Source organism: Homalodisca vitripennis, chromosome 3 (assembly GCF_021130785.1).
Source record: "Homalodisca vitripennis isolate AUS2020 chromosome 3, UT_GWSS_2.1, whole genome shotgun sequence".
NCBI classification, from domain to species: Eukaryota; Metazoa; Arthropoda; class Insecta; order Hemiptera; family Cicadellidae; genus Homalodisca; species Homalodisca vitripennis.
The window spans coordinates 90,543,125-90,565,767 of record NC_060209.1 but is presented as its reverse complement, the minus strand read 5'-3'; the positions used below and the strand labels follow the sequence as shown (position 1 = coordinate 90,565,767).

The 22,643-nt window shown below is 33.1% G+C and overlaps 1 protein-coding gene across 2 annotated transcripts in view; it reads left to right on the top strand.

The window, feature by feature from the left end:
* The window catches only part of LOC124357168 (four and a half LIM domains protein 2), a 492,077-nt gene that overhangs the window by 182,062 nt on the left and 287,372 nt on the right, over nucleotides 1–22,643 (top strand). The window contains exon 1 of one of the 2 annotated variants that reach the window (XM_046808678.1): nucleotides 20,562–20,712. The exons of the other annotated variant lie outside the window; for it this stretch is intronic. The gene's annotated coding sequence lies outside the window, so the exon portion shown is untranslated. Of the gene's footprint in view, nucleotides 1–20,561; nucleotides 20,713–22,643 lie in introns of those variants that run through there. 2 annotated transcript variants of the gene reach the window in all.

The window sequence follows — 22,643 nt, the reverse complement described above, 5'->3', positions numbered from 1 at the left end:
TATTGTCCAGAGAGGAGCCAGAAAGGGGAAAATTATAGAATATATATGATTATAGTAGTAACATAGCCCAAGGCATGATGTCTCAGGGTCATTGTGTAGGCTCTCCATTTCAGCTTGTCAATGATGTGGATTCCACGAAATCTGACTGATGACCAACTACATCTCATGTCTGTGAATCATTAAGAGTCTATCTAACTTCCTATTCCTTCTAGTTAATACCTCATTGCTTTAAGTTATCCACTAAAAATTACAGAATGACAAATTCATTGACGAATATTTAAGAAAATTGCCTTAACAGAATAAAGTAAAATGCATAACATAATCATAGATAATCAAATACGATATTACGAAAATAGCCTCTCAAGTTGACTGTTATGTTTAATATATGAGGGCAATTGGTGTACTATAATGTAAATTGTATGAAAAAATACGGAAACTAATATAGAACCTTGCGATATTCTGTTTTATCATAAGTGTTTTAAATGTAATGGTTTCTTTCATTTATGAAATATTTGAATTTGGTTGAAAGAGAATATCTCCAAGGCTTCTCGAATAGCTTATGGTGTTTAGTTAGATACCACGGTTTACAATAATCACCCTATTTTAGTTAGAAAGAGCCAAAACTGTGTTTATCCCACTCAAACAGTGCTATCCGCTACTTGTAAAAAATGAGGACACACACAGAAATATGGAAAGTATAAAATTGTAGCTTAATCAGATATTTAAAAAATTTACATTTATACCAAAACTGGGTATTTTCCAAATAAATTCGAAGAACTGGTGAAATAAACCTGTGTGTGTACCTTTCACGATAAACCATATTTTTACTTTTAGAGATGACGAAAATAATATCATATGAGTGGAAGTACGACCTCAAGGAAATAAGGACATTCGTTCATAGGATGACACGACTAAATTGAAGAAGTTTATATAATGAATTATTGAACAGCATTACAAAATCCTTTTTATCGCTTTTTAAACTGAAGGTTACAGATGAATATCTTTATTAATTTACATTTAACCTATTAAACGGTCTCCCCCGACTTGTGGACGCAAATTTCTTTGTGTAAACAATCCTCCCCCTCATATTTACAATATTTTTCTGTTTAATTAAGCTAGCATGTATCTTTCAGATCATTTATTCTTTTAGTTTTAGTTTGAATTTTTGAGTATTCAATCACTATTCATTTTTTATCCTGCGACAAAAAAATCACTGTTTTCTGTTAACCTTACTGTCGGTAGTTGTGATACGTCAGCTCTCTCAACAGTCTGTAGAATAAAATTGGGGAAAACACCAGTTCACTGATAACCGTATATTACTATTTCCACGTCTTATTCTGTAATCTCATGTTCATACTTATTTCGCTAGCTTCACAGCTTTCATTAGCCGTATGTATGCCTCTTTGGGAGAACAATTTTTGTATTATAATCAAAACGCTAAGATTAAAAATACAGACTTGGTTGAATTGAATTGAATTCATATGTAGCATTGTTGCAAACATGTTTTACAATATATTTTAACAGTTCTTTGTATTATACAGTTTGCATCAAGGAAATCAGAATTATTCGTAATATTTTCTTAATTTAAATTATTATAGAAAAAGAAACGGTTGTTGAAAGATCCATACTTGTGTTTTATATAGGTCTAATATTACATATAAACACCTAAATTTATGTTTCTCAACCGAAATATTTAGATTATTCTGTTGACTGTTTTCCGAGTAATTAGGTTTTAAATACTTAGAAACACCTACAATATATGAAACAGTATACAATATATACAATAAAGTGAATATACAATACAGTAAACACACATTATAGTGTATCTAATATTATAATATATTCTAAGATAGATTTCCAATTTTAACGTTTGGATCATGTATCCTGTATTAATATTTCGTATAATTTTTAGATAAATGTTTCATTTCTATAAACATTGCGGTAAACCTAAACCAATTTTGAGAGATCTGTAGTCCATGGAACATAGAGGTTGGATGTTCTAGAAGCCCAACAAATCCTAAACTGACAAAATACTGTATTCAGAGGTCTATTCTTGCAGTAGTTGAACATCTTAAATTCGCTTGTCTAATTGGACTGATATTTGAGGAGAGAAACTGATGAACATAGCCTCCCGTCAGGAGAAAAGTGAGATGGGGAGCTCGTTTCATATGCCATATGCAAGGATCAACGTAACACTAAGTGGCTCAAGGGGAACCGAGGATTTTATAAAATATCTAACTTCTATACAAGAATAATGGACACTTCTATCACGAAAATTTATGGCACTGTGATGAGGTTTAAACTGTAATAGTCAATTTTAATCTTCATCGGACATACAAAAATCTTTTACCTCTTGTCATTCGAGAAGATGAAATGTTCTTTGAGGTAGGTTTAGGATGCATGTTCCAGAAAGTAAAGGTATGCTGTGAGGGTCATGATTAGTTTGAGTGAATGACATGCGTCAAGAGATAACGACTACTTCTAAGAGTTGATAAGGCCTTGGTATCTGCTTGTGTGTGTGCGTGTGCACGTGCAGGCAACACCGTGTCACAAGGTGTCTAGCCCTGCCTTATCTGATGATTCAGCTCTCCGATGGACTTCTACTTAGTTCTCTGTGTACTGTACTCGCTGGTGTTCCTCCTGTGCGCCGCCATCTTGCTTTCTGTGTACGTCGTGATCCATGTGCTCCGTTTTGACGCGCCTATCGTTAGGTTTTTATTGTGATTGTGGTTTTTCTAACGTGGATTTCGTTCCAGATGTAAGCCTTCTGTGGTTGTTCTTTTTAATAAGAGTGTATTATACGAGTGGTACCCAATATCTAAATATAAGATTAATTTTTAAGATGTTAATTATATATTTAATTGAAATAGTTTTGCAGGTTTGAATTAGACAATGATTGGGGTTATCTAATCTGTCGTAGTCATATCAATAACACTGCGGTGTTTAAATTTGAAGTTCTTCTCAGCCTTCACAAGTATAGTTTGTTTTCCAATATAAACGAATATATCTTATTTTCCACAAGCTTTTCATACATATCTTAATGGCCCTTTCATTACAGGTATCGTTTCCATTCGTAAATATTATATTAGAAATAAGGTTTATTTTAATTATACAATCGCATACATTAGGTTATGTGACCTTTATTTAATTGAGATTCAATTTTCGTTACATTTTGAAGTGTTTCTAATAATTAAACGACTATTAAAAGGAATACCCCATAAAAACGTGTTTTAAAAATTTGCCTAGCCAATACCTAGTAATGGTCAAACTACAATACCTTTAAAATGTTTGTTAAATAATAAAATATTTGTTTTCTATTAAGCATTAAGTAAGAAAATGTGGAGCAAAATTAATTAGTTATTCTTTGTTGCTAATTATAATCAAGTTCTTTATTTGTGTAAATTTTCTGTTTTGAAATATACTTAAAGTGCAAAGTAAATTTATTATTATGTACTTAATGGCTACTATATTACATTTTTTTAAATACTGAATTATACCTTTATCTTTTTGAAACGTTCTGTACTTTAATGGCACAAAAAATATATATTATATATATTATCTTTACTATTTTGAATCAAAGTTATCAGTCATTCAATTTGGCTTCAACATATAGTGGATGGTTAGTCTGTTACTTATTATATAAGGAGTTCCTCCAAAAACACATTTTTATATTTTTCATCATTAAATAGGGTTTTAGAACATTTAAACTTAGAACTGTCATTCTGTCACATTGTACCAGAACAGTTGTACATACCATTGTGTTAGTCATGTTATTATTTTTTTCCACCTACCGCAAGGAACAGTACAATAAAACAGCATCTATATTCTGCCTTTTATCACTGTTGGTAATAGATAACACAGCCAATTCTGCATGTGCAATCGCTTGCCTGTTATCACGGCTGGTCATAGGCGTATCTAGTGTCGAAGGGGGGAGGGGCAGTGGTCATGAAACTGGGTGAAACCGGAATTATTCAGTACTCGTAGTTGAATAATGACTCATAGTTCTATTTATTTTATATTCTTTTCATATTTAAACTGTAACACCTGAAAACAGAGTATTTCTGTGTATGACGATTCCATTCACATTCGCTCGCGCTTCGAGCGAGAAAGACAGCGAGCGTTGACAATGAACGCCTAAATTCATCATCGCCTAAGATCATCTCTTTGAACGGCTAAATTGTGATGATCTTATCTTCACAAATCTTATCATACTTGACGTGGGTTAGAGATTAGAGTTCATGAGCCTATCAATAAAAGTACAACACATACATACTAAATTTGTACAGATTATACTCCTTAATTTAACAAAATAGAATATTGCATTATTGTGCAGAATATAAATTACATAAATAATATATTATTTGTTTATAATAAATAATAATGAAAAAATATTATTGTCAAGTAAATGTTAAGCTCGTGTTCAAATAACCTACAGCACTTCATAAAAACTGTAATAAGCCTTTCCGATCAAATAACATCCTAATTTTGTCCACTATAATGTTAAACTTAAAGCTTTTTTATTTTAAGAGGGAAAGAGTAAAACGAAAATGGAAAATTTAATTTTTATAAATGATTAACTCAAAACTCTCAATTGCTAACTAACTTTAGTTTCTGTTACCGTTGCTATGTCTTTGAATTGTAAAGCAAATTTGCTTATTAAAAACAAAATCAATACAATGATAAATTAATAGAGAGGGTAGTGTGAAGATGATAACTTACTGTAAATATTCTTTGTAACTCTCTCGCGGTCCAATACCCCAGACGACCCGCAAAACTACGAGGAACAAGCATTCTATTACCATTGTGAAGGAATAATCACAAGCCATATAAAATTAAGCAAAATCTCAGCCTAGACTATATATGCCATAAGATAAGCAATCATGAGAGTCTCGTGATCGACAACATCAATATCCTTAGTTAAATCGAGAAAGGGAGAAATTTAGTACTAAATTGACCCAAGGGAAGCCACTGATTTCAAAATAATAAAACAAGCGATCTAATGAAATTCCGATTGAGATAACATAATATGGTTTCATTAATGCAGTAAGTACAGTACGGTGCAGTATTTAAGTAATGTATTGTAATTCACGTTATGCAGGAATGTGAAATTTTCTCAAATATTTTGGAAAAAGTTTTGTGTATTTAGAACGGGAATAACTATATTAACTTCAGATCAGTTGAGAATGAATCCAAATTATAGAGGAGTTGACCAAGAAAGATATAGGATAGCAAAAATACCTATTCTGTGAGAAGGATGAATGAAATGGCCTTTATTTCAGAAGTGAAGTTAGGACTAATGAGTCCTCTGTACCACTCAACCTTAGATGATAGTGATTTAAATTATTGATAATTTTCAGATTACCATCATAAGGTTAGCACCAGCATCAATCGACTCCCTGACGAGGCTGGATTAGTCTAACAATAAGTATTTATGTTAATCTTCTTGCTTTTTTAATTTGTAACAACTCTTCGATTCTGATTAACCATTAACCTGTAAATTATAAACATCTTAAAGTTCTTACCTGGTTTTTCCAAATTTATGATTGAATAATGTTGGCTAATTATACTGATATTGTTTTGCCAATTAAAGGGAATGGTCTATAAAACATGTCTAAAAATTTAATAACTGTTGTTCAACATATAGTTTTTTTTAACACTATTTCAATTTCCTTGCTGTAATATTTTCCTACACTTTTTTTTAATTTTCATAGCACACTAAAATTTCCAATTACATTTTTTTATATGTAGCCTACTTGCCTCTGATAAATAAAAGGCCTTCGTGGTCACATAAGAAAAATTGGAATGTCTCTAACGAACATGTTTTGTGATATATTAACAAAAAGATTGCGTATACCGTGACTCCTCTGTCAGATCTCAGTTTGATGCCTGTAGTAGTAGTATTAGTAGTTTGAAGTAGATTGATAACAGTCTTTATATGAGTTTCTCGTAAAAAATTCAAATTCAAATTCAAATTCAAATGACTTTATTTGTATTATATATACAAAAGGGCGAATTAGAACGTAATAAAATAAATAATGTAAACTACAAAGTTAGTTGGTTATGGAATAAATCTATTATTTGATGTTTTTTTTTTACTTGAATAGTGACTAATCTTCTATTGTCGAGTTTAGAGTTCGCTATTCACTACTTAATTTCAATATTTTGATTCCGTGATAATTAATTCAATTGTTTCACCGTGGCTAGTTATTTTCCATTTTCGGAAAATTATGAGTATATTACGAAAAACTTTTATATTGAAACAAACATATGTACATATGACTGGGCTATAACAACACTGACCATCTTGAGCTAAAATTTCGTACATTTACACTACGCCAATCAATAAATGTAAACATGCTTCTTGTACATATTAAATTGATTAGTATTCCTGCGTATTTCATACAATAAAAATGGCGGTAAGCACCAAGTCTATATTCAAAACTGAAAAGATTATAGCGTGTATACTGGCCCAAATATTTATCCCAAAAACGACATTACTAGCTCGTATTAAAAATAACTTTAGAAAACAGTCACTTCTTTTCAAACATAATTGATCTACTACCACAATAACTGCTCGCTGAACGCAGCCAACTGTCAATAAATTACTCAAAGAAGATAATTATAGCCTACGGTCCTAGTAAGAAAGGATTACACTTTTACTAAATCAACTAAAAAAATAACCTACAATAAAATATTAGTCACGAAAATTTCGTTTTTAATTCAGCACTTATCTTTGCGTATTACTCCGAAAATTATGTATTTATATACTTGAAAATGTCCAATAAAATAATAAAATATAAGTTACGTGTTAAAAATGGTAGTGCTTCAAACGAAGTCAAATTGCCCAGTGCATTTGCGAAACTGTTCGCTAATGAAAATATATTATACATTCAATTCAATATTCAATTTATTGTTCAAGTTTGATTCGCTAAAAAATTATCATATAGTAATAGTATCCATAGTGCATTAAATTTAATATAAATTGTCAAATAATTGTAATACGCTCTTAAACAAAGAATGTGTAAATCATCCCATATAATGTTTATTGCTATCCAAAATTGCAGAATTATTATAATGTTATACTTAAAAGTTCCGTATAAACTAACCACATAGACAAAATATAATTATTTAACTAGTTTTATACTGGAACATTTCCAATATTTGTATTGAAAATTATCATACGCAAATCCCCCTACAGTTATGAAACATAATAAAAGTATTAAGCCTTTTTGACATTTTAACCCCCCAAAGAAAAAGGACATTGTTTAATACACTACCACAGCACAATTGCACGTTTGGAAGTACCCGATCTCTTATGTGCGAGTATAACCACGTCTAGTATTTTAAAAGATATAACTCGTGTATAATCGAATTTAGTCGATTTAAATCATGTTCCCCAGAAATAGATGTTACAGTATTGTCTTCATTTTAACATTAAAATCCAATCGAATTAAAAAATAATTAGATCTCAGTAATAAAACATTATTTAAAATGACTAGGCTGTTGACTTTATTAATAGCAATAATTTTATAAAATCTATTAAAAAATTTGTTAATTCGTGTGTAAGAAATTTATCTTATTTCGAATACCAGGGGGACTATTTCAAGAGGTTTTTGATATATTACAAATATCATTTATTGGATAGGAATTATTTAACTTTTTATTAACATTTATTAAATTTCTATTTTATGCTGCCATTTTTGAACAGATAGAGAAAAGCAAAAACTTTTAAATGCAAAAATGTTTTATATAAAGCCATTTTAATTAGTACGGACCATTTATTATAACATTGCTGTTTAAAATGTTTAGAATTAAAATAAGTAAACAATAACTGTTTTACCAAAAGAAGAGTTAAGAAACCCTATAAATGTTAGACTTTTCATTTTTAGTATAGTTTCATTTTTTTTATTTAAACACTAATCAAAAGTGCCATCTACCGCGCGCTTCCTTTAATGATGGCTCAGTAATAACTTTGTGTAAATGCTAAGAATAAAACAATAATTTTTTGTAAAATCCCTTTAAAAAACGTTTTGGCACATCCTCTAAATAAGATTCAAGATAACTTTTATTTCCGCCAAAATGTCCAGTGTAATAAGACATTTAAAATTCTGTAAAACATAAACAGTGTTGACATATAATAATTTCTAAACATTACCAATTACGCCGTCTGGAAGCACCTTTTTAAGTTTCCTGTGGCCAAAGTAGAAGGTATAGCGTTATAAGCGTTTTATTTGCAGTGTTACGGTTTTTTGGTATGATTACTTAATTAGTAAACTTGATTACTACTGTAATTAATGTACGAAGTATTGGAATACATTTTAATCTAACTCCCCTTTGTGCGATCTGGCTCATCCTGTACAATATTAATATTCTTATAGATTTATTTACGAATCCTGAGTACGTCGACCGTCTAGTATAAGTATAAAACTGTATCGCAAGGCCTGCCTAACTATCTTTACGCTGCTTTGGCAACCAGTTTATAGCGGTAATGTGGTATCTCATTCTTATGGAACAGGACTTTTTTTACTCACAATTTATTTAGATTTCCTGCTTAGTTTTTTTGTATACTGGGAGGTCCTAGAGGTGCGATTTTTGGACTCACTGAGAAATTCAATTAAAGATAAATGTCCACTTCAGTATTGGTGTTGTTCTTACTTATATTACTTGTGTTTTCAAGGAACTTTTCTGTTGCCAAATGACCACAGATGAATGGACGGTACTAGACAGACGTATTTCTAAGTGACGACAGCATTACAAATTAGTCGAGGAATTCTGTTGACGTCAGCGTTGTTTATATTTGGAACCGACTTCAGCTTGACCGTACCCAAGGCAAGAACCACGAAGCGCGGCGAGATAGAGGGCTGGAGGTTGACATAACTGGATCTGTACGACGCGATGCATCTCCGGCGGAAATCACATTACTGTCTGGAGCGAACAGTCAAGTACGTTAGACGGTACAGATATGTCGTTTTAACTCTCCGTTATTACAACGAGAATCTCCGTCAAGTTCCAGTGAAGTTGACAACTTTTGCTTTATTTTATTAATATAGTATTTTACTATCTACATTGCATCAACTATTGGTATCCTAAACATAGAACATTTTAGTGGCTACATTTTTTTCTCTTTTTATCGATCGTTAATAATCATAACATTGTGCCATAATCCACCAACTAAGTATTTCATCTGCAAAATACCAACCCTGCCGAGCCATTCATTCCGTCATAACTTGAACACAGACTTTCCACTTTTAACCTAAAAACTTGATATAACGACTCTAATTGATCAGATTTTAGTGATTACTATTAAATCCCTAATATATATTAGCCCGGCATCGCTCGCAATTTCGTAGGGTTTCCACCTGGATAGGCACTTCTGGTTCGAGTGAATTATATTTCCGACCCCAATGTTGAGTTTCCTTCTTGCCACGATCAAGAAAATATGTTAAAAAGTGTATATTTATTTTATGGCTATTGAAATTTACCCCGATCGTAGTATTTTGTGTTCCATACTAGATTTTGCCTTGTTTCCCGATCAAAAAAAAACATTACAGATCAGAGAAGCCTACTTGTGTCAAAAGACAACTAAAATGGGTTTATAACAGTCTTTAAAACTGTAGTATTTGATAAAAGTGTACAGTTAAAAGTATATTAACAATGCTTTACGTGGTTGTTTCTTCATAAAATAAAAAGTTTTAGTAAATATTTTAGACCAGCTGAAATTGGTACATTAGTTCTAAAGCAAAGTCCAGTAAACTTTCATCTAGAATAGTTCTTGCTAACTGCTTTCAAGTTAGTCTTCAGAGTCAGACCATGTTATGTTTTAGGACATTTTCAAGGTAGATGAGTACTTAAATAATCGCTGAAATCAAAGACGACGTAAAAACTAATGATTACTCCTTGAAGAATATACACACTACAGATGTAAAAAAAATGAAAATAGTGGTTAAGTTAATTAAACATATGGTTTATTACATTTGACAGGTTTAAAAAAAATATTTTTTTCACACACTTTAGAGGCTAAGATGGGATTATTCGCTACTTTAAAGACCAGTGGGACTCATAACACTGCAACATGATATAGTTTGTTTATATTTTTAGGAGTTATTGATCTGTCATAAAACTTTAACACTAGCAACGTGAGGCCTTCAACATTTATTGTTGAATGTATGAATATTAACGCGTTCACTGCAACAGCCGCCATAGTTCGCGTGCTGTGGTGTTAGACTACATAAAATCACTTAGTGCAGTGAAGATTTACTTTATGTATTATAGCTAGACAGTTATTGTACAGTAGTTTAACGCGTTGGTTGCGACGTACGTCATAGTGCGCGTGCTGTGGTGATAGACTCCATAAAACCACTTAAAGTGCAGTGAAGATGTACTTTATGTATTATAGCTAGACAGTTATTGTACAGTAGTTTAACGCGTTGGTTGCGACGTACGTCATAGTGCGCGTGCTGTGGTGTTAGACTACATAAAATCACTTAGTGCAGTGAAGATTTACTTTATGTATTATAGCTAGACAGTTATTGTACAGTAGTTTAACGCGTTGGTTGCGACGTACGTCATAGTGCGCGTGCTGTGGTGTTAGACTACATAAAACCACTTAAAGCAGTGAAGATGTACTTTATGTATTATAGCTAGACAGTTATTGTACAGTAGTTTAACGCGTTGGTTGCGACGTACGTCATAGTGCGCGTGCTGTGGTGTTAGACTACATAAAATCACTTAGTGCAGTGAAGATGTACTTTATGTATTATAGCTAGACAGTTATTGTACAGTAGTTTAACGCGTTGGTTGCGACGTACGTCATAGTGCGCGTGCTGTGGTGTTAGACTACATAAAATCACTTAGTGCAGTGAAGATGTACTTTATGTATTATAGCTAGACAGTTATTGTACAGTAGTTTAACGCGTTGGTTGCGACGTACGTCATAGTGCGCGTGCTGTGGTGTTAGACTCCATAAAACCACTTAAAGTGCAGTGAAGATGTACTTTATGTATTATAGCTAGACAGTTATTGTACAGTAGTTTAACGCGTTGGTTGCGACGTACGTCATAGTTCGCGTGCTGTGGTGTTAGACTACATAAAATCACTTAGTGCAGTGAAGATGTACTTTATGTATTATAGCTAGACAGTTATTGTACAGTAGTTTAACGCGTTGGTTGCGACGTACGTCATAGTGCGCGTGCTGTGGTGATAGACTCCATAAAACCACTTAAAGTGCAGTGAAGATGTACTTTATGTATTATAGCTAGACAGTTATTGTACAGTAGTTTAACGCGTTGGTTGCGACGTACGTCATAGTTCGCGCGTGCTGTGGTGATAGACTCCATAAAATCACTTAGTGCAGTGAAGATGTACTTTATGTATTATAGCTAGACAGTTATTGTACAGTAGTTTAACGCGTTGGTTGCGACGTACGTCATAGTGCGCGTGCTGTGGTGATAGACTACATAAAACCACTTAAAGCAGTGAAGATGTACTTTATGTATTATAGCTAGACAGTTATTGTACAGTAGTTTAACGCGTTGGTTGCGACGTACGTCATAGTGCGCGTGCTGTGGTGATAGACTACCATAAAATCACTTAGTGCAGTGAAGATGTACTTTATGTATTATAGCTAGACAGTTATTGTACAGTAGTTTAACGCGTTGGTTGCGACGTACGTCATAGTGCGCGTGCTGTGGTGATAGACTCCATAAAACCACTTAGTGCAGTTAAGATGTACTTTATGTATTATAGCTAGACAGTTATTGTACAGTAGTTTAACGCGTTGGTTGCGACGTACGTCATAGTGCGCGTGCTGTGGTGATTAGACTACATAAAATCCACTTAGTGCAGTGAAGATTTACTTTATGTATTATAGCTAGACAGTTATTGTACAGTAGTTTAACGCGTTGGTTGCGACGTACGTCATAGTGCGCGTGCTGTGGTGTTAGACTACATAAAACCACTTAAAGCAGTGAAGATGTACTTTATGTATTATAGCTAGACAGTTATTGTACAGTAGTTTAACGCGTTGGTTGCGACGTACGTCATAGTGCGCGTGCTGTGGTGTTAGACTACATAAAACCACTTAAAGCAGTGAAGATGTACTTTATGTATTATAGCTAGACAGTTATTGTACAGTAGTTTAACGCGTTGGTTGCGACGTACGTCATAGTGCGCGTGCTGTGGTTATACTACTAAGTGATCTTTTTAATAGAGCTAAGTTATATGAGTCGATGTCTAAAATATCTTAGATTGTTTCCAAACGACTTTCTCACAAAAATGAACTAATAACCTTTTAGGCAATTTCGATTGACTTAAGATCGCTCCGTATAGAGCCCCAGACTACAACACTAATCCCAACAAGGGTTGTAGCATCTACGACAAGACTTATGACTGGAGGAATGTCCCACACCTAAGTGTATACTGGACAGTGTCTAGCTAGAGAGCCCAGCAGCAGTAGCGCGACCTGGTGGCTGCCACTGGTGACACTGGCTCTGCTGACAGCAGCACCGTGGAAAGTGGACAATAGCGACTTACACCACACCATCACTCGCCATCGACGTCTCGGTGACGTAAGTGCCTTGTGTAACTCATTCTTTGTCCAGCCGCTCTCAGTACGTCAACAATGTCGCCGTTAATGTTGGCAGTTCGCTCCCACTGCCACTGCTCTGGCCGGTCTTCCTCATGGAGGCTTCACATTCGCGGAGTGTGAAAAACCAGTAACCATTAGGAGTGACTAGCATAACAGTACAGTGGTGATGCTAAAAACATCTACAGAACGACCACCTGGACGCGGGGACTGATGATGACGGAGCACCCTATAAGCTAGACCGTATCTCGTATGTTGAGGCGCTTCCGACTTGAGGTTCTCCAAGAGAACCTTTAATGTGGACTTTCATAAAAGAACCAAGAATACAATTACATCTGGTAATGATATAATCAAAGAGTGTGACCGTCTATCCCAAGTATAGGGTTAGCTTGGGTAATATCAGTGAATTTTGTAAGAACCCTTTTTTATTCATTCTTTTCTAGATGTTTCTAATCGTACATTTCCAATCGTACATCAACATCCTACGTAAAGATTTTGGTTTCTGACATTCGAAATTGATGCCCATCGTGGTGCTAAGGTCAGTGTGTTACAAAAAGGGGCTACAAGTCTTTATGTTGAAAATATTGGCCATGAAATATCTCGTTAGTGCAATACCATGGAAAGTTGTCTTTAGGGTTGTAATTACGACGATGTGTTCATTAGGTGTCAAAAACTGGGTTTTAATATATATTAGCCTTAGGTTTCAATCTCTCTATCCCATTTACTGTTTAGGTCTCCTTATCCCTTTCCTGTTTAGGTCTCTTTTCTTTAATGAGGATTCGCAAGCACAGTTCAATGGACATTTTCTTACTTATGATTCTAGCCAAACTGGAATAACAGTTCTGCATAGATTTAATTATTGACATACGTAACAGTATGGATATCTGGTATAGAATCGCTCTGGTTTATACAATCATCGATGGAACTCATGTAACACTGAAATATAAATTGGAATTCTTTGTGGGTCAAGTACGGATAAAGCACTGTTGCTAATACTTGTTAAAGAATTCACGTTACACCTCAGTAAATTTTGCTTGATTTTACCTTGCTACTAATCATAGATATATTATCTTAAAATTTTATGTGTTGTCTAAACAGATACGAATACCAAAACCGAGCCAAAAGTTTTAAGCTTCGAGACGCTCTGCACCTGAGTAAGAGATCAGATAGCACATCTAGAAATGTAGTGTTACTTTTTCCTTGTATCGCAGAATTACGGAAAATGTCCGAACAATCCTGTAATATTTTATATTTTGTACTTCAAATTATCACAATAATAAAAACTTATAAAACATTAGTGTTGGACTTTTGAAAAATTGTATATTTTTACAATTGTATACAATTTCTATTGCCGCATCCGAGGTGTTGTGCTCAAGTTTACAAATGAAGAAATGTCAACTCTAACAAATATTTAATAATTTGTGAATTCAAAACAGAATTGCACCTAACACGGAAACGATCTACTAAGTCGAATTATATCCTTAACTACCTACTACAATCGTCAAATTCAACCGTCTACATTCATATCAGGACTTTCAGAATGACACAGTGACTAAAACGTCTATTCTTTTGCTAATTAGGGTACGATAATTAGTTTTAATAAGAAAGGTTTATTTTTAGTTTTGAAATATAAAATTTTCTAAGTTCAAAATTTATTATTAGAGATGAATGATTTGAAATAATCCTCCCATATGAAAAATTTTGAGGCATTAAGTAATGAAGAAAACAATTACCTTTTTTAATATTTTGTTGTAAACCGTAGGCTACAAAAACACATATTTTGGCCAAAATTGATATGTATTTTTTATTGTTTAGAATGAAACTATTTTATAAGTAGTTTATTAATTAAAAGTCAACATTTTAAATTATATATTTGGCAGAAACTTTAAAAATAAACAAATATATGAGAAACGTGTAAACTCCGAACTCGATATTTTGGAGACGCTCTGAAAAGCGTTTCGCCTTGCAAATGTATACACAAGAGAATACTATTTCGGAGAAGGAATGCATTCAGTGCATGGTTGAGTAACAATAGAAAGATTAAATGTTCTACACATTATCTGGTGCATGATAATTTAATTAACTTCTGATATCAAATCATTGTCAAGTTGCTACTTACTACACGTAACATATCTATGCGTTAGAGGGGCATCGTGGGAGAGAATATGTAATTTACTCCCTCCTCCGAAGCAATTCTTTTAGCTATGATTTGAATTGCAAAATAAAATTTGGAAAATTGGACCGTTGGAACCTTGCCACCTCATATCTACTTAACCTTTTAAACTCCTAGGCAAGAGTATAGCCCACATCTAACCTGCCTCAGATTTAAATCAAAATACCATCTTCCCCATACTTTTTTTCTTTTACACTACTCGGTGTATTAAAGTTTTGTAAACGTTCGTAATCATCGTATCGAACTTCATACGATAGTGAATCGCGCAAGTGGCATTCAACCAACTCATATCGTTTCGGCGAATCTATCTATTTACTTTCCCTTCCGTTATCGTATCGGCGCACACTTAAACAGTAGATAATAATATTAGTCATGCGTGGACGGCAGTGCAGCAGAGTGAAAGTTATTTTTAGTTCAGTTGTTCTTTAGTTTAGGGTGTCAAGTGAGTGTGTCGTCCCAGTGGTATTTTAGAAGTGTGCTCATCAAATCGTAAGTTTTAGTTGTAAATGCGAATAATTGGTATTGAATGCCTTCGGGCCCTTACGTTAAGATCCAAGTTAGTCTGTCAGGTTTGAGTTCAGTAGACGCTTGAGGCATCCTGGTGATAATTTGGGAATGCTAATAGCGATAACTAATTACTCAATTGATTCGCTCGTAAAAGTTCACTTTCATTGATGTTTTAGTGTGGTTTTCTCGAAAAGGAATAGCTTAGAGGGAAATTACTTCAACAAAGATGATTTCTTTCTATAATTATTTAAGTAAAATTTTAGTTTTTAACTGCCTGTATTATTGAGCTACCTCAATACTACGTTATAAAACAAATAACGTCTTACTTCACTGTCTTGTTACATAAGATATTTAAAATCAAGGCGTAAAGCACAGTCCTTTCTCTTATGCACTGAAACAATTATCTTTGAGAAGTAAATTGTACCAAATGTTGCTGTTCTCTTTCTCTAATTTACTAATTGGCTGAGCGTTAGCGAAGTCTATCAATTTGAGTGGCTGGTTTTACTAAGCGTTAGCGAGCATGTTTATAGTTGTCTTATGGGTAACCATGGTTGAAACGAGAAAATCGCAGAATCAATTCATTTTTAAACAGGAAGCACAGGAATTTCATGAGTCATATGGAATTTTGACATGTCTAAAGGGTATAGGGAAAGATTAGGCAAGGTAGTTATGACATAGTACACGAAGCCTAACTATCCGCATGATATTTCGAGAAACATTTCATCTTTAGACTTTACATTTTGCATGAACTTAACTTATATTATAGACAAGACTGAATCTGATGATGGTGGATTTTCATTAATAGGATTTGGCTGAGCGTCATTGAAACCTAAGGGGGTGTATAAAGTTAACTTTCTCTGTCTGACCATGAGAAATGTCTGATGAGTGCTTTTGTGTTTGACTGTGTGACAGTCCGCAGGATATCTCAAGAATACAATGAATGAACTATAGACTTGAAATTTCGCATGCAATATCAGCATAGCCTGATGACACCACGTGTGGCGTACTTATAACTCGCGTATTATAGCACCATCAAAGTAATACCCAAACCCTGAAGAGTTGAAATGTCTCAAAGTCCTAAGCTGTAGAACACGTTTTTTTTTATTTTTCTCAAAACGTGTGAACGCGTGGTTCTTAACATACGTGTATTTGTAAACAAATTTCAGATCTATATTTTCAGCGGGTTTTTATTGAAGCAGAACTTCCATTTTTATTTAAAAATCTTTTATGAAATATTCTCATCTTAAATAGTGAATTATATTTTCTTTAACGCCCCACACGTATTCCCATTTTAAATTGATCTTGAGGATTACATTTGATGTTTTATAAGTACTTAGTCGTATTAAAATGTACTGCTTTAGTCTTTATACCTTTTAATAAAATAAAAGTTTCAACTATATACATTTCATTATACTTTGTATTAGTGTATTATGTTATTTTTTCTACATTTTTAAATGTAGAACAAAATAACATAATACACAGTATGGCGCTTATAATAAATGGAATAAATGTTTGTAATAAATCATTCAGTAATTCCAAACAGCCTTACTAAATAGTAGTTACGATAATCATCAGATAATATTTTCTGGCATTTTATTCTCCTAACTGTCAATTTTCAAAAAATTCTAAATTCAAAGACGTGGAGTTTAATCTCATATTTAATTCACCCTTACTTTGGGTGAATCTTTAAAAATCTTCTTAAGAAAAAACAATAAGTCAAATATATGGCAATTCAATCAAGATCAGAGGGAAAATTTTATGAGTTTGTTCATGGGTGCGCACAAAATAACTCTTCAAACTTGTTTTAAACTAAACAATCTAGTCGAGCTCTTGAATTTCGTTTGTAAATTTAAAAAAATATATTAACACATGTTAAAACGTACTTGCACAGTCAAATAATGAAGATTAATATGAAATAATTACAAGTCATTGATCTATTAATAGTAATGAATCAGAAGAATGTGTCCTGAACATATTTATATAACTGACTGAAATTTCCCGAATTGAAACCATTACAACCGTATTCTAATGAAAAAAAAAAACATAAAATTCCAAATATACATATTGGATATATTTAATTAAAGCAACTATGCACTGGACGAGCTTTATAATTTGGCATTGCTTCGGATTTGCCGCTCAGAAACTAATAACGCGAACAAAATAATTTTATTGTTATGGGCGTATGAAATCAAAAAGAAGTGTTAGAAAAATCATTTTCTGTTATTTGTTTTACATATTACTTGATAATTATAATTCCCATGTACTCAAATGATATTTTTATGTTTTAAATTATACGCTACAAAACTAAGCCAACAAGCAAATAGGCAAGTTATGGAACTTTCATTATTTTTCATAAAATAATTATGCTCTTGCAGGATGTAATAAAATGCGGTTTTTTCACACCCTATATTTGCACTAATTGTAAAATTATAAGTTTTGCGATTTTTTAATAATGGTCGCATTAATGAAGTTGTTCGTCATATTGCTCTCTACTTTGAGAAAATTTAGAAATACTGCCTTTAAATGTTCAATTTTATCCTCTAATATGTTTGACGATAAAATTGAAGACGTCTAATATGTAAGACGTTTACTGATGTAAAAAGTAGTAAAACGCTGTAGCATCAAAAACCCAGCACTAATACCGGTTCGAAAACAATATTTTAACACGTTAGAAAACAATCATCTTTATATACTCAGATGTAACGATCTAAACAGTTTCTGAATAGACCCTCGGACCATCCATCGCATAAATGAATGAAGAAACACGGACTATTTGTGAAAATGATAATACATATAAATAATTAAAGGTTATTTTGGTAACTTATGACATTAAAACAGTCCTTATGAATAACACGTGTTCCTTGACTTTTCAATAATACGAGCAACGTCATTAACATGATTGCTTTAGATTTACGCAGATTTAGCCACCCTTCCTAATGGGCAGCTTAGGTGACAGCCATTATGTAAAGGTATTTTATTCTGTGCTACAAAAGCATTAACATATAATTTATAAATTAGGATTATGAGTTTATTAACTTCCCCCAGTGTCGCCTCTTATAGAGAGACCTTAAGCTTCCACGTTTGGTGTAGTGAACGTATTGGTTTGCAGAGATACCTACCTTCCAATGACGGTAACTGACCACTATCCAGCTGAAGCTGACGACGCTTTCCAGGTGAAGGTCGCAGTGAACCCTCTAATTGAGCCCATGAGCTTTCAGGCCTTCGGCGACGAGCTATAATACAGATAGCCGATCTTCAAAAAGAGCTTAATAAGTAAAGCTTTAAGAATAATGGCGATTCACGTGATACCACTTTTCAACGTACATATAGATTGGATCTGACACAAAAATATTGAGGAGGTTGTAGAGTTTGGGATTTATACTACTGCTATCTATCATCACAGATACGCCTATGGACATACCGCCTTCCAGCTTAGTGCGCTAGAGTAATACTTTTTTTAGGCCTTCTAAAATGAAAAGATGCTGTGTTAGGGGTGAATCTAAATAGAAATCACCTAATGAACGCCTTTAGCCTCAGGGCTGGTTGAAGAAAGGACAGTTTATGTAATAAAAGTCGGAACCCTGATACTGTGGTGTCACAAAACCCGTCAGACTACTCCGCTTCATTCAATCGGAATAAGCGCGCGCTCAGCCTCATAATTGTTAATATTTCATAGCTTTTGTTTTGTAAATATTAGAACATCCACAACAAATATAAGCCAAAATCCTAATATAATATTATGAATACGAAATGGTTTGTTTGTTACGCTTTCACACACAAACTATTCAACCGATTATACTGAAATTTTACATATACATTCTTAGAGGTCCTGGTTAACATATAGGCTTATTCCTATATAAAAATTTGCTTCTGACTACGCCACACTAGGTCTCTAAAATTTTTTAAAATCCCACCTTGGGCTTTAAAGTTGCGAGTTAAATGTAATGAACTGTTCTGATAAACATTGTTTTATGACAGCACAATCATATGTTTAATTAATTTTACCACTAGTTTAAAACTGTTTACATTTATAGAGTGAAAGCGTAGAGTAGGCTTAATGGTAACAACACTTCATTGTTAACCTTTCTGCAACTGCAGTTGAGCACATGGTAAGAACATATCCTGATAAGAACATTTAAACTTTTACTAAAATTGTACTTTTAACTGTACATTTGAGCAAATATTAAGTATACAGTGCTTGGTCAGTACTGTAAGGCAAGTAAAATCAACAAAGTTACTATCTAACTTTTACTATCAATTTATAGATTGTTATAAAACCCATCTTAAATGTCTTTAGACGGAAGTGTTTCCCTCAGTCCTGTGTATGTGTATCTCGAAACAGCGAAATTGTGTCCTAGACCGCGAATAACTGCTAGTTATGACATATACAAGGAAACTATACAACAAAAATAGTTTGGAGCCAACAACGAATAATAGTGATTCGCGCGCTTATAATCCATCAGTTGTGATAAATACGTGAGGAGTATACAGCCGCTCTGACATATAGTGTGATATGTAGACATGAGTTGTATTACGACGTATCGTTCATATAAGGTGTTCAATAACAACTTCATAGTCAGTCAAGTTTCGGACCTGTTGCATAATATGATGGACTCGGGAATGGTGATTTCTTACTCTATCTTACTGTCTTGGAAATTTCTTTTGTTAAAAGACAAAAGTTGTCAGTTTAAATGAAATCATGTATTGTATTAGTACACCAATATTCTTTAATTTATAAGAGTAACACAATGGAAAACCTTTTGCGAAAAATCCTGAAACTACTTTTTATAGACTACTAGCCTATTCTAAACTGGTTTAATTTATACAGCAACTTGAAAAATATTGGCTAAATACAAATATTAAACAAAGTACATGTGAACTATTTGTGAATAAACCAAACGTTACATCTGTTCACTAAGTCGTTAAATCAAAATAACCTTTGGATTTTTTGAAATTGAAAAGAAAAATTAACTTATGGATTAAAAATCAACCTTGTCCGTAATTGAACTTGATGAATACAAAATTATGTATACGCCCGAGCCGCCTTTTTAATTTCATCCTAGACTTTTTTTCTTTTTTTATTGGATGTGTAAATACTTGTCACAATATATTTTTATTGTGAAAAACTCATAAATAGAGCTGTTTTTAAGGGCATTTTAATTTTAGCATTTTATTGAAAAAGAACTCCACAGAAGGCTTTTTTACTCGTGAGTACTGAGTACTAGTTAGAATAGACCATAGTTAGAGCCGAGAACAGTGAGTGCATGATGAAGGCTCGCGGACAATACAACTCGAGAGCGCTGTCGAGAGAGAGACACCTAGCAGTCCGTAGGAGGTCTCATCACAGTTCTCGGGGGAGTCTCTCCGTCAGCCCCTCAGGATCTGACGTCTCCAACCCTGACTGGGAGGCTGAGGCCATCACCGCCGCCGAGGACTTCCTCCAGTACAAGTAAGATTTCCGTCCGGTACTGAGCAGTGCATCTCTGTGAAGATTTTATACGTGGCATAAAGTTCTGGCATTTTGATTTTTTTCCATGAGGATAATCTTTTAAAAATGTTACCCTTATACGCTTGGTTGTATATTTTTTACAAGATGTCTTCTTAACATATTGTTAATTTACTATACACGATATGAGGTTGAGTGATAGAGAGGGCTCAACAGCCCTAACTCCGCCTCTTTAATAAAGGCATTTTTCCTTTAGTTTCATTTGTTTTTTTTTAAGTTATGGTTTATACGCATTTAAGATTCTTCTAGTTCTCTTAATATAATTGCTGGTTTGTTTTGTTTCTGAACTTCAACTTTTAATTATAAATCTTAGATACGAAAAAATTATATGCGTTTTACATAAATTTCAAAAGCATTTGGATGCGCATGAGTCATATTCAAAGTTTAAGGTATTAAATAATAAAGAGGATATTTTATTGTTTAACATTTTTCTGGTAGAGTTAAATTTAGCATCGTTCCACTACAGACGCCTCTACTTCAAATTGCAGTATCTTTTAGGGTGGATACTTAAAATACTTGATATAAAACTGAAAGTAGATTTGCATTTTTATTTAAATTTGTATACAAAGAAAAAAGAATATTCTGTCTCTTCCAAGAATTACGTACTTATAAATTTAAAATCTTCTATTTTAAAGACCAACAAATATTTTACCAAGGGAAGTAGAACTTAGTCGTAAAATGTATTATAGTATACGAATAACTAAACATTACAGTATATAATATATTTTAGAAATGAACCTTTAAATGAAACTCACTAAAATTAACGGAACCACATATAAACTTTAATCGGAAATATTTTTCATACAATATGGCATAGATTATAACATCATATTTTATCTACTTTATCAATTAAATAATTATCTTAAGAATATAATTGAGACGGTAGGCTACTATATATTTTTTTAATAAACTTACCAAATATTTTTCTTATTTTAAAACATTTAGCCAAATATTGTAGTTTATTTCTCCTTCCAAACAACGATCTCTTCGTATAAACTGAAAACATCTTATCATTGGTCGACTGTACAGTAATCGTTATCACCAAGTGCAGGATTGTCGGAATGAACGAAAACAACGGTCAGTGGCGACAGCGAACAGCCCATTAGAAGTTGATTCATGAACACCCCTGCAGATAGCGCCATTATCGTGCTAATGTTGTTTGTCCAGCCTAGAGCAAAGGTCAAGTGTTGTTCTCTGACACATTAGCCGTATCCCCGCTTGCTGTTTCCGTGCACATTGCATTAGTCAAATATATGACTCACGTTTTATTCTTGGATATGATTGTTATGGACAATCCTAGACGTTAACTCAATTAAACTGGGTTGATTTTGATAAAAGATAGACTGAAGATTAATTTAACTTAGATATTATTGAAATTTAATACATTTGATCTAGTTGAATATCATTTGTTAGAGGTTTTGTATCAAAGGTCTGTAGTTTGAAATTAATAAATTAAAATAAATAATTGAAAATGTATTCCTAAATATAATTTTAAAACTTTGTTATTCACTGAGAATTAGCGTAGCCCATCATCTCTGCCGCAAAAAATAATAATGTCTGTCTGGCTGTCTGTCCGCACGATATCTCGAAAACAAACAGACTTTTTAATAGATTTTAAATTGTGCATGAAGCTTCATATATCTATAGGTAGTACTGAGCTTGACGCCGGTGCATATCACTCCATGGCTGAGCGAATATAGAATATTATTAGATTGGTAACCACGGTAGCAACGAGAAAATAGCAGGGCGAATAAATTAGTAAATAAACTGATTACAAGCATAGGGAATTTTAACATGTGACGTATTATCAAATTTAGGCTTCCCACCCCAATAAATACATAATTTTTTGGTGATTTAGTGTCTAAACTTTTGAT